Source organism: Anomalospiza imberbis, chromosome 1 (assembly GCF_031753505.1).
Source record: "Anomalospiza imberbis isolate Cuckoo-Finch-1a 21T00152 chromosome 1, ASM3175350v1, whole genome shotgun sequence".
Classification (NCBI taxonomy): Eukaryota; Metazoa; Chordata; class Aves; order Passeriformes; family Viduidae; genus Anomalospiza; species Anomalospiza imberbis.
Window position 1 is genome coordinate 140,234,469 of NC_089681.1, and position 16,698 is coordinate 140,251,166.

The 16,698-nt window shown below is 39.3% G+C and overlaps 1 long non-coding RNA gene across 1 annotated transcript; it reads left to right on the forward strand.

Moving 5' to 3' along the window:
* Positions 1 to 6,065: 6,065 nt before the first annotated feature.
* On the forward strand, positions 6,066 to 16,092 carry LOC137462938 (uncharacterized). Its single transcript, XR_010993803.1, has 3 exons — positions 6,066 to 6,212; positions 8,367 to 8,495; positions 15,771 to 16,092. It is a non-coding gene; the product is annotated as an uncharacterized lncRNA (long non-coding RNA).
* The last annotated feature ends 606 nt before the right edge of the window (positions 16,093 to 16,698 follow it).

Genomic DNA, 16,698 nt, shown 5'->3' on the forward strand with positions numbered 1-16,698 from the left:
TACCTCATACTTTTTACAAAGTCAAATATAAGAATACCAATCAGTCTTAGCACTGCAGTATAGATAGAAATGTATATTGTCAGCATAAGTAGTAATATGAAATGAAGATAGAAGACAGCTACTACACAAAAGCAAACGACTAGGAAATAACATAGTCTGGAAATTAAATTTTCAAACAGTCACTTCATTCAAGCCCAGGAACAACCTTCCATTAGGAGAAGTGGGTAGGGGAAAAAAAACAGTTACAAGGAAACCTGACATATTTACAGAAGTGATTTTTTGATGTGAGGATATGGTGAGAGGCAGTGAATTTGCTGATCAGGAAGCTCCTACAGCAAGTGTGTTAACTCTCCTTAGGGGAGACATGAAGAGAAAATGAGAGAAATATCAATTAATGAACATTAAAATTTGTCATCAATTTCAAGCTAGTTTCATGTGAAGAAAATGAAAAAAAAAGTTCAAAGTTTTTGGCTTTATCTAAACAGCAAGAATTTGCTAGAACAGGTGCCAGCCTCTTTATCCCAGAAAACCATTCAGACAGAAGTCAGTCTAGAATGCCAACAGCCAATTTACCCATATTGCTAATACCAGTTGGTACAGTGGCACAAAGACTTCACTCTTTAAGTTCATTTGCTCTTTGGCTTTTGCACATCTTGTAAATTCTTCCTTATTATAGGCCCGGGGACAAATCTACAGCTGGTGTCTACACTGTTTTACATAGTCCTTCTGAACAAATATGAGGCAGCAATTACCTTATTTTTTTCTTGCCAAACATATATTCTGATCAATTTCATGGTCCTAGAAAGTTTAAGTACATAATTTCTCAACTCACAGCACATTTTTTCACTACACACTCAAGTTTGTTGTGGCTTTTTTGGTTTTTTTGGCTTTTTTTTTTTTTTACAATAAAACCCAAGAATTGCACGGCTTCTGAGGGTTTGAGCTCAAAGCAAATACTTAATATTGCTAGATTTGCAATGAAATCATTAAAACTGCTGACACTGAAATTTACGTCCATTTACAACCTGTCCTGCTTTTTTTACTCTTGAAATCTAATGCAAATTCAAATCATGAGAGGAACATCTGCAGCCCTTTCTGATCCTTTATTTTCTGTTTAAACTCTGAATCCCTTCTAGTTATTGCTAATTCTTTCTTGTTTTGTGATAAACCTTTTGCAAGATTTTATGATGAATCCCATTAAACAAGCAAGGAACCATTTGGTTAACTTTGAAAAACAGGTGCCATGTGTAGAGAGAGCCTTGTGTAGGACATGCACAGGAAACAATGCACCATTGTCTTTGAGGTAAATTGCTACATTGGAGGTTAATTAACAGAAAATGCCAACACTTTTGGACTGTTGCTATGTTCATCAAGACAGAAAGTGTAGATCCATGGTGTAGAATAACTGGTTTATGGGAAGGAAGAGTTTTCTGCATCATCATAATCAGCCCAGAGTTACCTGTAATTCGATTTCCCATCTAGCAGGTGGGAATATTGGTTCTTACTTCCAAGAAAAACTAAAAGACCACCAAATTAAAAAAAAAAACAAAACAAAAAAAACCAAACTTATTCTAGTTTAAACATTTTAAAGCTTTAAACAGAAGCCCCCAGAGGTGTGGACTCTCCACAGTGAATGCTTTTAATGACAGATTTTAATCACATCTGTGAGTAACAGCTTCACATAGCTTGGCTGTCTAAAGGGGTGAGGCAGAACCAGATCGTTTCCCGAGGTCTTTTCAAATCCTGAGGCTTTAGGAGTCTGCTGGTAGGTGGTTAGAGCCCCTCTTTGGGATGCAGTCTAGCTTCCAGTCACCAATTCAACACCCGGGTAGGACTTCAAGGACAGAGACACCTCTCTAGTGCCTGGTGGTTATGATGCTGACTCAAGACATAACTCAGGTTCCTGCTGAGAACCAGAGGGGACTTAATTAATGCCTCACTATTAGCATATTACAAGACATTTCTCATCCTTCCACTCCCACTTTGACCAAAATTTCATCAAGGATATGAGAAAGGCAATAAAACCTAAAAAAAGAAAATAAATTGTGTCAAAACTAGTCAATTCCCAGGAGCTTCTTTTGTTCCAAGCTGTCATTTTCCAGACAAAGGAAAAAAACCTTTAACTAAGTAACGTGAACTAACTGGAGAGACCATAGAAATATTAATCTAGAATCACATCTAATTGCATTAGTCTGGACACATATTTATACATTCATATATCTTAGAGTGAAAAAAAAAAGACAGATGTCATCATTAGGTTTTTTTACTCAAAGCTCCCACCTCTTACAGTCATAACTATAGTCCTCATTAGGGGAATAAAAAAAAAAATGAGAGTGGCATGCGTGATTTGGGGATACACAATAGTAATTGCCATTGTATTTTACAATTGTTGTGTCAACCAGGCAACAACAACCAATTAACTAGCCAACCAACCAAAACAAAAAAACAAAACAAAACAAAACAAAACTAAACTAAACTAAACTAAACTAAACTAAATAACAGAAAAAAATGGTAAGAAAAGAAACCACACAAAGCCTGGAAACTACACTGACTCCCTTGGAGCCCAGGACAAGTAATAACTACAGCAGCTTTGACATTTCAGAAAGGTTTCCACTGTGGTTTTACACTAGAACCAGATCTAATTAGTTTCTGATGATCTTATTCTCATTTTAGAAAGAAATAAAACCTGATGTAAGTTTTGAGGAACCTAAAAATACTAAGAAATAGGAAGGGAGAATTGTACGTATTTTTTTCTTGACATGATAAAGAGACATTCAGGTTGGTTTGTGCTGTTTTAACACTTTTGGCAGAATAAGTTCAACCCTCCTCTTCTACACAGAAAAAAAATCTTATGTGGCATGGGGGACACAGTACAGAACTTGTAAAGCAACCAATCCTACCCACTTTCAGGCAGCTGTCCCCAGCTGCTGAGCTAAGTTACACCAGCAGTGATGAGAGTCAGGCACCTCCAGAAGCTGGTTCTGGTGACCTGCAGTCTGTTCACTGATTCTGGATGGGAATTGCAGGACTGTCTTCGTAATGGGAGCACCTCACCTCTGTAGGACAAATCCCAGCTGGGAGATGCAGAATGGCTCATATGAATGAAGCCTGAACCTGGGCTAGTATATTCTAAAATGTAAGTTTTCAAAAGTATCAGTAAATATGTATTTATTTACCACAGGACTTCTGACAGCTGCTTGAAGAGTAGTTAAAATGATGAGAAGCCTAAACTATTCTCAGCTGTAACAGAAAATGTAGTAGCCACAAAGTTCATCTTAGAAAGTTTCTTTTGGTGAGAGAATTTTTTCCACTGGAAGGATGAAGAAATGCTAGAAAAGGCAGTCCAGGGGGCTGTGGAGTCTCCATCCAAGGACGTTTTAACAATTTAGGGTAGACAAAGCCATTGTTGATGTGATTTAGTGCTGGTGACAGGTCTGCCTCAAGCAGGGGACTGGAATGATTCAGAGATCTCCTCCCACCCAAGTTTCTGTTCTGTGATTCTGTGGCTCAATGAGGATTTCTTCCTCCACTATCATAGCAGATGCTAAACAAATCAGCATGTCAGCTGGGTCATCCCATTCAGAAAAATGCAATAAATATTCCAGCTCTTAGTGAAATGCTCCAACAGATGTGTGTTTTGCATTCTTCTATAAATACCTCTCCATGAAAAACAAATTTTGTTGGTGTGAGACTAGAACTTCTCCTCTGCTTGTCCATCCTTGCAGAGTGATGTCTGCAGCAGCACCGCTGTGCCGCTGTGCCTACTGGCACAAAAGCAATTTGTAGCCAAGAAGGGAAAGTAATCGATCACCCAGCACTTATAATCTGCATGCATCTTAAATTTCAATCTGAAGATCTAATACATACTTTTGAAACTAGTTAGGTGCAAATGGTCCCTGTGTAGCACCTAAATCGATGTTGTATTGTTTTGACCTTTTGTACAGTTGTTTTACATTGAAAAAAACAGACTTTTTTTTATTACAGGGATGTCAGTGCAGTATGAAGTCAGTTAAAGGAATTGAGTAAGAAAATCTTACCTGGTAAAGCTACACTTTTTATGTATGGACTCACCAAACATGAATCATATGTGATATTTGAACAAAGCATAAAACTAAATGTTATTTTATAGCAAGGGTTTAAAAACAGAAATAAAACAGGAAAAAGGGATACCTTTCTTACCACTGATGCATTTTACTGTCAGTTCTACTATAAAGGGAATACATTAGTTCCTGGTACCTGGGAAAAAAACCAAAACAAAAAACAAACAAACAAAAACAAAACAAGAAAAACCAAAAACCAACCTTGACTGAACTAAGCTTGTTTCAGTAAATTAAAAATCCTCTACAAGTCAGAGGTTTGAAGAGCTGATAGGAGTCACCACTTGACTTCCAAAGAAAGTGCAGTATCTGTGGGGGTGAAAAGTCAGTCCCTCTGGGCTCTGACTCTCTGAGAGAAAGGTTATTCCAGAACAGCCTGTCAACCTTCAGCCCAGCCACCACTGGCACTTCTCCCTCATCTCCTTCAGAAGATCCCTTTTTCTAGGATTTGGAGAGGATTTCTAAGATGTTGCACAGGACCTGCCCTGAGACATGATTGTCCCACACCCCACTAGCTCTCTGTTAGTAAGGGGCTCTCACTTCTCATAGTTTGGGTACAGATGAGTGACAGAAGAATTTTGTGATATTATTGGAAAGCCCCAGCAGAACCCCAGTCCCTGTTTCTGGAACAAGCACAATAAGTTTTCTCAGGGTTAATCCTTACCAAAACCAAGGTATCTGGAAGATGTCTCTAGACTATACTTCAGAATGCACCTTCAAAATTGTTCTACTCTCATAATTTCTCTATTGTTGCACTAAAGTGATAAGTTAATCACTTTTCAAAAGAAAATAGATTTTTTTTCTTATGTTGAAGGCAATTTTTGACTGAAAACTGGTTTTTTTTTTTTTTTTTTTTTACAATCCAAAACAATAAATTTGATTAATGGTCATATTTTTATCTTGAAAATAATCTCAGCAAAAATTTTTTCTTAGGCTTAATTTTGGAAACTTGCCGTCTAAATATCCATCAAGGTTTTACTATGCCTGTCTGTGAAGTTCAAATACTTCACATGCTGCTGTTTTCCTGATGTTGGAGGGGAAGAGCTGTTTTCTAACATGAGAAATGGATTTGCAATCTATTCATTTGGGCTGAGGTGTTTAATTTTAGGCAGCCAAGCTTCTTGTCTCAAGTCCTTTGTGCCTCAGATTATCTACTTCTAAAAGGGATATAATGTTCTGTGTTTATCTCCAAGCACTGACAGGAGGTTTACTTAATTTACATCAGCAAAGTACTTTGCAATCCAAGTAAAACGTGCCCATTTAAATGCAATGCTTTATTACAAGACAGGAGTAAATGCTACTGTCATTTATCCCGGTGTCAAATGGGACTAATCCCACAGAAAACCAAGGAATTGCACTTGGGAAAAGGCAGTGGAATATCAAACACATGATCCTCTTGGGCACCAAAGTGAAGCTCACAAAAAAAAAAAAAAAAAAAAAAAAAAAAAAATCATAGGTTGGAAAGGATCTTTAAGATCTTTGAGTGTAGACGTCAATGCAGCACTGCCAAGCCCACCGCTAAACCATGTGCCTGAGAGATGCATCCACAGGTCTTTTAAACACCTCCAGGCATGGTGAATCCACCACGTCCCTGGGCAGCATGTTCTAGCGCTCCACAATCCTCTTGGGGAAGACATTTTTCCTACCTTCCAATCTAAAACTCCCCAGGTGCTACTTGAGGCCCTTTCCCCTTGTCCTGTCGGTGGCTGCCTGGGACAAGAGGCCAATCCCCACCTGCCATAACCTCCTTTTTTCAGTGGTGATACAGAGCAATGAAGTCTCCCCCCAGCCTCCTCTTCTCCAGGCTGAGCCGCCCAGCTCCTCATAAGAGGGTGGTGTGCCCCAGACTCTTCGCCAGCTTCGCTGCCCTTCTCTGGGCACACGCCAGCGCCTCAGTGGAACCACAGAATTGTATTTGCACGCCTTGGCTCCCCGCTGCCCTCCCGGGAGCCCCGGGCCGTGGCTCGGTCCGTGAGGGACGCGGGTGCCCAGCGGGCCCGGGCGCTGGCCCTGCCGGCCGTCCCGGCAGGCCCTGGCAGCGACCGCCCGGTGCCGCCACTGCTGACAGCTGAGGCGGAGCAGCTCCGGCAGCAGCAGAAATCCCCTGGCCTTACAGTAAGTCCTGTGACACGCTATCGTTTGACTGCATTAGCTCAAATGACGGGGATATAATTGACCAAGCGCTGCCTGGAGCGGTGACTCAGCCTGTGCCAGCCGGGCCCAGGGGCTCCCCGGGGAAAGCTGGTGGCTGTGTCGGGCGGGATGCTCCACACACGGGCAAAGCTGGGGGAGAAAAGCGTTTATGAAACTGATTTCAAAACCAAAAGTGAGTGAGGGTCAGAAACGAGAGGCCAAAGTGAAGAAATATGGTAGGTCAACAGAAATAACAGGGTCAGAAGTTATTTCTGGCATCGTATCTGGCGACTGTGTTTGAACATTGGTGATTAACGTATCAGTTATGCCCGAGTGTGATGCAAGAGGCTCGGTGAGTGGTTTGCCTGTGTGCTCAGCTCTCCAGCCTGTCCACTTTGTCCAGACAAAATCCCAACATAAAAGGCTTATCTTGCAAATTAGCCAGCACAGTTATCCCAGGGGTTTATTTATTTTAAGCTGTGGGCCCCAGGGACAGACACACCCATTTAAAAAAAAACCAAAACAACTACTGCCCTCTGCAATAGGAGTTTCTACCTTTTTTTCCCCAAAAGTGGCCAAAAAAAATTGCAGTACATGATATACTGGCATAGACCAACAATGAAGAAAACCCAAATCTGTCTCTGTTACAAGTTGGTTTAATGGCATAGTAGGACCCAGGTCTGTTATCTCTGTGCACAGTGGTTGTGGTGAATGGGGAAGTGTGAAATGAAATAAGAGTTGGTGAGAAGTTCAGGAGGAAAGAGAGTTAGCAACACTCTGAAACACTGTCAGGGAAGTGAAAGCACAAACTGGTAAGTAGCAGGAAAAAGATTATGACATGGAAAATAGAAAATAAAAGGAATTAAGAATTTCATTTTGAAAGAATGAAATGAATTCATTTCATTTTTAAGAATTTCATTTTGAAAGAATGAATGGGTCAAAAGAGATTGTTGCAGAATATAACTCTGGACCTAACCCTACACAAATGCATGTCTGTATTCGTAGTGAGGTGGGTGGCAGGAATGAGATACCTGACATGTTTGCAGAACAGCTGGGGCCTTGCAGGATGTGCTGATTTTTTGAGAGCTTTGCCTTCTCAGAACTGCTTAATAACTATAATTTGAAATAGTCAAGAACACATGATAGTGTGAATCACGGCTCCTGTGGCAAACCTGTGGTAAGAAGTTGTGCCAGCAGTAGTGCAACAGTTTATTAGAACATGAACATATACTTTTTATCCAAAAAGGGACATAGCAAAGGCATTTTGAAGACTGAGAGTCCATTAATCAAAAGAATATGTTTCTGTTTGAAAAATAAAAATTCCTTCATGTACCCAAACACAAATTATCCACCTACTGCTTTGGGTCATTTCCACTAAACAAAGCTTTTTCTTCTTTGGAGAGACAGAACTAGCAATTCTCAACTGTACACCACACCAAAAATATGTTATATCTTTAATTGCACAAATATTCCACTAATTTAAAGAAGGTGGCCTAAAGCACTGAAATTTGCCATTCAACAGCTTGTCAAAGGCTTTGAAACACTTTCTAAAGAAGAATAATTTCTGACTGAAGATTTCTGCAGATAGATGTAGAGGTCACATTCTTAGCTGGTATAAAAATGAGGTAAATCCAATTAGATTATTCTAATTTATGATCTTGAGACATTTTTGAGACAGTATCCTAATTGAAGCTTGAGATAGTTTTCCCTTAAAGGCTTTCCTCCCATGAGACTTACAAAGTGATACATTTTTACTTTTTTATTTTTTACTTTAAAACCTATTATTTTACTGCTTGTAATTTTCAATCTTAAAAAAGTAAAAGGAAGATATTCTTAATAGGTGAATCAAAGGTGGCATTTCTCACTCATTGCCTGGGTAAAAGAACCAAGTCTTTCAAGATAGATGAAACTTGAGATTATTTCCCTTTAAAGTTTCTAGGATTTTTTTGAGAAACAGTATTAAGAATATAAACACTTATTTTTCCTATTTGAAAACATCCCTATCAGAATGTTTTTTGTAACAATTCCTGGATTTCATTTCCTGATGACATAGGAAAAAAATTGCAACTTTCAGTTTTAAGTTGCAATTTTTCTCTCGCCTTAATGGGTTGAAAATGTATTCTCTACCATATATAGGTATACAGAAGAGTTTAAATGTGAACCATGGCCAAGTTTTCAACCATATGAGCTAAGGCATAGGCAAGGATTTAAATCTGACTTCTGCATGAGGATTCCATCATTTGATGAACAGCAATCGGCAAACTGGTGGACTAAATCAAGTTTGATTTATGAATTTTAGCCCAAATCTCTGCTCTGAGACATCAAGTTTTGGACCAGATTGTATCAGAAGGTTTGAAAACGAAGTTGTTACATTGCTGCTTAGTGAACTGCAGGGCATTTACTTGTCCACCAACATTTAAACACAGAATGTAATAGCTATTCAAACAGAAGCCCAGAGGGTTGGATTTCCCAGAGCCTTAATCAGCCTACATGCAATTTTACACCAGTGCATTGTTTCATTGAGAGATACAAGTCAAATCACAGTGATGTCTAAAGTCTCCAGTTTCTGACCATAGTTTAAAAAAAGCAGAATCCAAACCATCTTTTCCAGTAAAGAATTCTTGCTCAAAGTGGTTCCATTTCAGTCATAACTGCGGCATTTAGGAGGAAGGAATAGCCTTGCTGCTTAGATGCTATGAGAAGTGGGTTTGCTGTTATTCCTGTTTAACAGAGCTCTCATGCAATGCTTTTGGTCCCAGAGGATTTTCTTACTGTGTTTTCTGCCTGCCAGAATAGTGGGTACCAAATCACAGTCCATACAGTCTATCCAGAGAAATAGAAGCCGAGCCTAGACAAGTCAAAATATGTAAGGCTCTACCAAAATCACACAATACATATTGAGTGGAGGCCTGAGCTGCCATCAACAGCACAACACAGCTTGCAACACTTTGGGAGGGAAGGAAAACAGCCACAACAGTTTAAAAACCCTGGTTCCTCTGTGGTCAGAAATGGTATGCTGGAACTTGAACTAGTATGCAACCACATTTAAACATAACTGTGGCTGGAATGGTTTGAATTCTAATGTGGACAGTACCTAAATTAGAAAATGCTTGGGAGAAGCTGCATGTAAATATGCATAAGGGAGTATAAATGACTGGCACTAGTGTCACTTTCACTTTGGTAATTAAAGCAGCCTCAATAGTCTGAAAGCAAAAAGGATTCAGAGAAATGGAACTGGCTGCTGCTTTTAGCACAAGGATTCGAAGGCCCTCTAATTTTAACTCTTTGTGAATGTAGCATTTGAGCAATTATTCTTATGAAGCAGGGAAGAATCTTCCCATTCTCTCAATATAGGCAGCTCCAGCTGAGATGGTCATGTTCTGGTTTGGAAGCAGTCACGTTTCTCCACACCCATTCCTAGACAACAGACAATTTCTTCCTTATGAGATTTTTTTTCCACTGGGAGCAAAGCTCTTCAGTATTTGCAGAATACAGTGTAGGTGGGGTCACTTCTCAGCTGTAAGTTAAAGGTCATTGTCATCTACTAGAGGGCAGTGGACCAGCAGCTGTGTGTTTTTAACATCATGGTGTATCCTGCTGGATTGTTTTGTGTCCCATGGCAAGTGGCCTGAACTATTTGGTGAGCTGCAGCCTCCTTAGCTCACTGCCTAAGGCCCACTCCTGAGGCAGGATAACACATCACAGGACTATCACCTTCCAGAGAGGCTGATCCTGCTGGGCCTGACCAGGCTTAGGTGATTACAAAAGCAGGGCTTGGATCACTGCACCACCTTCCCTTGTTGCAGCTGTTTTCCAGTGTTGATAAACATGCTATAATGTTCATTTTTACACAAAATAATACCACTTGCTATTCACAATAGGACTACATACCTCTCAGTAAAATGTGCTGCTATATGCTTATGACATTTTTAGCAGGGTGTTAATAAGCATGCAGGTTGGCCTTGTCACTGCTTCTGAAATAAATTAAGGTTTCTTTTGTCAAAGCTTTTAATAGACTTTTGAATTGGAAAAGTGCCGAGATGGTCACAGGATCGCATGACTCAGAGGGCTACTGATATTTAAAAGTGTTTTAAAAGCTTAAAACAATAAAAATAGCTCTACTGTGTCATTTTAATAGATATAAATGTGTGTTACACAATTCAGACCCAGAAACTCCCTTCAGTAATGAACAAAGATCATCATCATAGCTGACATTTCTGAAATGTTTGAAAAGTAAGTTCAAGGTCATGTTTGAATGCAAACATGTTACACACAGTAATTATCATGAGTTTGTTATATTTACTGGTACAAAGTATTCAGAGAGTCATGTATCAAGTAAACTAATGGTCTATTATTGAGCAAAGTTTAACATCAAGCAATGTGCTGTGAATTTTAAAGTATTTTTTAATGTCAGACACAGAAACTGTAATGAGAAAAGTATTTTGATTACAGATGTATGAAAGGAGAGAAGAGGGAAGGGGGGAAGGAGAGTAGAGGGAAAATTTCAGTAAAAAACAAAACACAATAAGACAACATTTTCTAAATGGATAGCATTTAGACCCTGCTGTGAACTAACAGGATGGGATCCATGGAAGTGAATTAAATTGTGTTATGCATATTAATATCTTGAATTTCCTAAGGCAGGTGAAACTCTTTCCTGTTCATTTCCAAGCTTGTACATTCTGACCCAGTGTCAAACTGAAACCGGAAGGCTGAAAGTGCTCTCAGCCTCTCCAGGAGACCTCTGTGAGTAATGCACAGGTCTCATCTCCTGACACAGGATCCCTTTGCTGGAGGTGGTTTCAGTATTAAATCAGTCTGTCTGTCGCCAGGGGCTACAACCTGCTAACAAAACCCTCCCTGATTCATTGCACTCCATGCTCTTAATTTACAGGGGTTTCATTTAAGTTATGTAGTTGCCCCCAAGATTTTTTTTTAAGAAATATTTTTTGCCAAAAATATTTATTGATGCCATGATCTTTTCCTACTACTTGTTTCATATTTTTACTGTGCTAAAATCTTGGCTTACCTGTTTTTTAAAATCCCTGGCAAAACACTTCTGATGTCACAGTGGGGACAAATCCTGGACAATTGTCCAGGAAGACACAGTAATATCTGTGCTGGTGGCACAGCAATACCTGCCAATAAATTGAGTGGGAATTGGGTTCAGGGCCATATTTGTTCAAGGCATCTCTGGAGGCAAAGCAACCACAGGGATTTCATCACTTCATACTGGTGTGGCCCCAACACACAAAGTTCCCAGAGATGAAATTCACTTAAAAAAAATCAAATTAGGTACTTAACCAAAATGTCATTACTGTGGCTATTAGAGATAAGGGAAAGGGGTAAGATTCAGACCTGAAGGGCTAACCCACATGAGAAAAATAAGGGATGTGATTTAGATGGCTTCATAAGTTGAACTCAAAGTTGAGCTCAGCAGGGAAGAGAAAATGCAGTGGTGGGATCCAGTAGCTCCATGAAGGAATTAGACAAAATGCTAAGACCCAGCAAATAATCTTGAAAGGTGTGATTCAGCAAAGCATATCATCACTGTTCAGATATTTTACTTGGCCAGGCACAGGCTGTCAAGTGGGAACCTATAGAAATCACAGAGAAAGATGTTAACCTCCAAATAAAGAGAGAAATATATTTGCTGCCTAAAAGATGTAATTGGCATTTGATGCAATCAATATTTTTCACCTACTGAGTGCCCATCTAGTGAAAGGATCTATTTCTGGGTTGTTACTATCTTCATTATTTCAAAAGCCCTGGGAATGACCACTACAATCACTGTAACAGTCCTCAGCCTTCTTCCTGTGACAGTTTTCATTGGCAGGTCTCAACATTCTCTACAAGAGAAGTCAAAATCATTACTCTTATCTTATAAACAGGATAAGTAAGGCACAAGAGGGACAGAGGGGGCAAGATCTCTCCTTAGGTCACACAAGGACTCAGACACAAGCCTTTGCAGTCCAAGGCCAATGATCAGCTGTGCGGGTTCCTAATCTATTCCCTCCGCTCATCTCTGTTTGGTCTCTGATATTTTTCTAAGGTCTATACACATAAATGTAGCACTGATACAGAATTGATAGAGTTCAGGATAGATCATTGACATTGTTCCACTCCTGTCGTGTTCAAATATTTTTTGTTCCCCACCCAAAATTACTTTAGAGACAAACAAGTTTGAATAACTCTAGGAGCACCTGTGTCTACTTAAAACCATTTCCTTATGCAAAGCCACTCCTAAACACAGTGGCATATATAACATTTTTTAAGCAGAGCATTGAAGTCAGGGGTTGTAACTGGAATTTATCTGCAAAGATATTGCAATACTTGGAGGTGTTGGGAAAGACTTTTTAAAATTCCACTTACTGAAACTATGGGAAAAGAATGTAATTTATATACTATTTTTAAAGAATATATTTCTAGCCTTAGTTTAGGAAATAAAACCAGGAGAATGTGAACTTAGGAACTCTGAAAATAGGGATTAATTAAAAGATTCCATCATATTTTCACTTTTGCTTATTTGTATACTTTTTATAAGACCTCTTGTTTTAGGAAATTTTGCTTTTCATTTTTGATGACTTAGCAGTAGTGACTGTTTAGATCCAGAGAGGAGTTTTTTGCTCTGGTTTTCATATTTCTTATGGGAGACTCATGGAGAATTATGGATCTGGTAGATAAAAGCATTCTGGGAACAGATTTCCTGGGCACAAGATGTTTATGGTGACTGAAAGGTGCAGGGCTTTCATTAGCCTGTGTCCAGATTTCTGTGCCTAACTCTGGTAACAAACCCACCATGCAGCTCTGAGAGACAAAGCAAGGGGGCAGGGAGGAGGCTGAGGCCCAAGGCAAAGCACTAATGGGGGCATGTGTCTGTTTTGAACAGTTACTGGAAGATTTCCCAGAGACAGAAGGATAAACTAAGCCAGGATACAACTCTTTTGAAAACCTGTGGCCTAACTGGTAATTCTTAAATATTATCCCCAGTTCTGTGCCTCTAAAAAGCTGTTTCTCTTCTACCTCACACACAGAGAGGAGCATATCAGTACAGTCTTCAGAGGAGATGGATGGAGGGCTTAATTCACTTTGCAAATCTATGGAAGTAACACTTTAGCACTTTGGCACAAACCACCTCTGATACTGAAAATTAGTAAAAGAAAAGAAGTGGTGAAAATGTCAGGAGCGGGAGGACTTAATTTTTCTCTTGTTTAAAATGTCATCTGTTATCTGCAACAATCAATGCACAGAGACAACTTCCCATACCATAATGATTTACAGTATGTTTATTGGCACAGATAGAAGTAATCACAGGGTTAGGAGAGTGTCTCTTGGTGAATTCTTCAAGCCTCAGAAGTGCTTAGTTCTGCAGTTCCCTCTTCCCAGGAATGCAGGGGAGATCAGCACGGAGAGCTGTGCAATTTCTGCCTCTCCATACCCAGACCATAAAATCTGCAGCCTATCTGGCTTCAGCTGTGTATAAACATACCCCATAATCACACGCCTGTGATTTAAAAAAAAAAAAATTGTCTTTGCCTCTGAAGAAAAGGCAGTAAATATTTTTCACTCTTTTCATATCTAAACAAATATGTACGAAAGGAAGTACATTCATAGTCTTGCTGCTAGATTTAATGTTTTAAGCTTTCCATTGTTTGGAATTTCCTGTTTAATGCATTGGAAAAAAAATTCCATTACTGATTTTTGTCCTTTCCCAGTGAGAACTCATTGTCCGAATCTTTTAAATGGTGCTGAGATGAATGAGTCCAAGTTTATTCATTTCCTTTGTGTCCACCAGAATTTGGGATACTGCTGGATACAATATCTCCTTTGCCCCCAGAATTCCTGTTTAATATTCCTTAGCAACAGAACCTTGGATGTCTTGCTGGCTTTTGTAGCCATAGAGCTCCACAGACATCACGTGCTCTTTTCCATCCAGTACTCCATGTGAAGCAGGGAAGTGTTAAACTCCCGGTCTGTGGATGGCAAAGTAAAATAAAAACATCTCAGTACTTAATACTTCTGAGAAGTTTTAATCTGAAGTTCAGTGCACAGAGGTAGAGTAAGGAATGGGTGTCAGGGTTTCACAGCTTGGGCCGGAGCCACAGTAACTTATTTGTCCTTCTTGTCAGCATGTGAGTGATGGCTTTTAATAAATAAAATGATTCCTGCATCTCGGGGCCACTCCCCTTCACATTAGCACGGTGGTTTTCCAGAGGAGTTACTCATACTGTCCCCACAGCAGCTGATACCAAACTCCACCTCATACAAGAGAGAAAGGCGTGGTGTTTGTCTCATGTTCAGAATTAGAGCTGGTCAAAAATTTTCAGGTTTTGTTTTTTTTTTTTTTTTAATAAGGATGCTCTGTATTCTTACATGTCCTATTTTGTACAAAAATTCAATTTCAGTTTTTTTCATGAAAAAGTTGAAGAAACCAAATCTTTTCATCTTTTACCCTCTGAAAGCATTGAAAACTTTCCAAACCCAAATTAGGTAAAGTCGTTAAGTCCAAGTCTTACACACTCACCGGTATTCTAACCATTCTTTTTCTAACAAGCTCCTGCTCAGAGGTTGTCATCTCTTCCATAACACCCCCAAAGCCTGGTATATTGTGAATATTATAGACCATAAAGTAGGTTAGATCATAGATTAATTTATTCAAGTAGCTCCATTTTACACACTCAGTAGTTCCCCTAAAAATGAAACATGTGCTTTAGCCCTTGGCATTTTCACAGTGCTCACTTGCCAGTTCAGTATTTATTTATTCCCAGGTTTGCTACTTTCTCAGAGGGTGACCTTGAACTTATTCTTTCATTTGTCCATATTTTACCACCATTTCCTCTTTTTTCCTTTTCAGGAGCTTCACAGCAAGCATTATCCAATAAAGGGGCAATCTGATTTTTGAATTTAAGAAAACTACCACGGTGAAGCAAAAAAGTATTTTCACGCCATTAAGGCAGAATAATAAGAGTAATAAATAGTAAATAAGTGGCATGACCTGAGTTATAAATTTCAAGGTCCTGCCCTCTGCTTATTTTACTACGCTGTACTGCTTTTGAACAGATTCTCAAATATCCTCCCAAAATAGAATATATAAACACAACTCACAAAAGTCAGAAAGAGTAAAAGAATATAAGCTCATGCAATATAAAAATAAAGGTTAATTCACAACTACAGATAGCATTTCAACTCTGTTTGTACAGTACTCAGCATATACTCATTAATAAAATCTAACTTGATGCTTTAGGGCAGTAGTGATGTTCCTAGAAATCCTTAGTATAGTAACATTTTGGAAAACAACCCTCTACGTGAGGGGATCAGTCATTTTCCTTCTGCAACAGTGAAAGCTTCAGGATTTCAAACGGATAAACACTGCAATTTGAGCTTTGTGAGTCATACTTAACAAGGCAGATGTGTGCCGAGAATTAGCAGTCCATAATGCATGGGTGTTCCTTGTCTCTGACTAAATTACTTAAGACAGATCGGGCAGGAGATGCAAAGACTTGCACAGCAATGCATTTCTCTTTGTTCCAGGACACAGAGGTCGCTCCGGTGATGGCTGCATGGGGAAGGCTGCAGTGGAAGAGAGGAGCCACTCGCTCATGGCTGTGCAAAGAGGGTTACGAAGCCTCCCTGACACAGGGACAAGGATGAGCCCTGGGGCAGCTTAGAAATTGACTGTTAGGTCAGACTGAATTCTGAACCTGCAAATCACTGCTTCTGTGAACCCTATTCAGATACACAGTTTCTTTGAAGTCAACAGCTGGTATGAAAAAAAATTAAATTAATGGCATTACTTACCTGCGTAAAAGCCATATTCATCTGCAGGAGAGAAATAAAGCTCTGCACACAGCAGAGGAACATCCTTTTGCTCCATACAATCATTCCTGACTCTTTCAAAGCCAGACTTCACATTTTGCTTTACCTCTTTGTCACCTTCATTTCATCCTTGATCCTGAACTTTTCTCAGCTCCTATTTTTCCTGCATCTATTAATCTGCTTCAGACACTCCCTGTGACTGTCACCTTTGTTTAAATTTTCATGTATATCACTCTACCCTCACCTTGACTGCTGCTCTTTCTTTTTCTACAATATCCACAAACTCCAGCACACAGTATTTGTAAAATAATGCTGCCTGATTTCTAGGATATTCAGGAAGCTCTGCTCATCCTACTCTCAAATAATTCCACATACCTCTGTATCAGTTTCAAATTGCCTGTCCCACTGCACACCTATTGCCCAGTTTAGAATTTTCATTCCCATATTGCAACCCATTTCCTTCCTCAATACATTTTTTTTAATGGAAAGTCACTATTGTTTAGAAAATCCAGTTCCACCCAGAATAGCTTTTCTGTTTATTGCTCCCTCATTGAATTTTGGAACCAAATTCATATCTTCTATAGTATTTCTTTTGAAGGAAGTGAAACTGTGTCCATTTGCTAATATTTTGCCCCATGGAGTTAAATCTGGC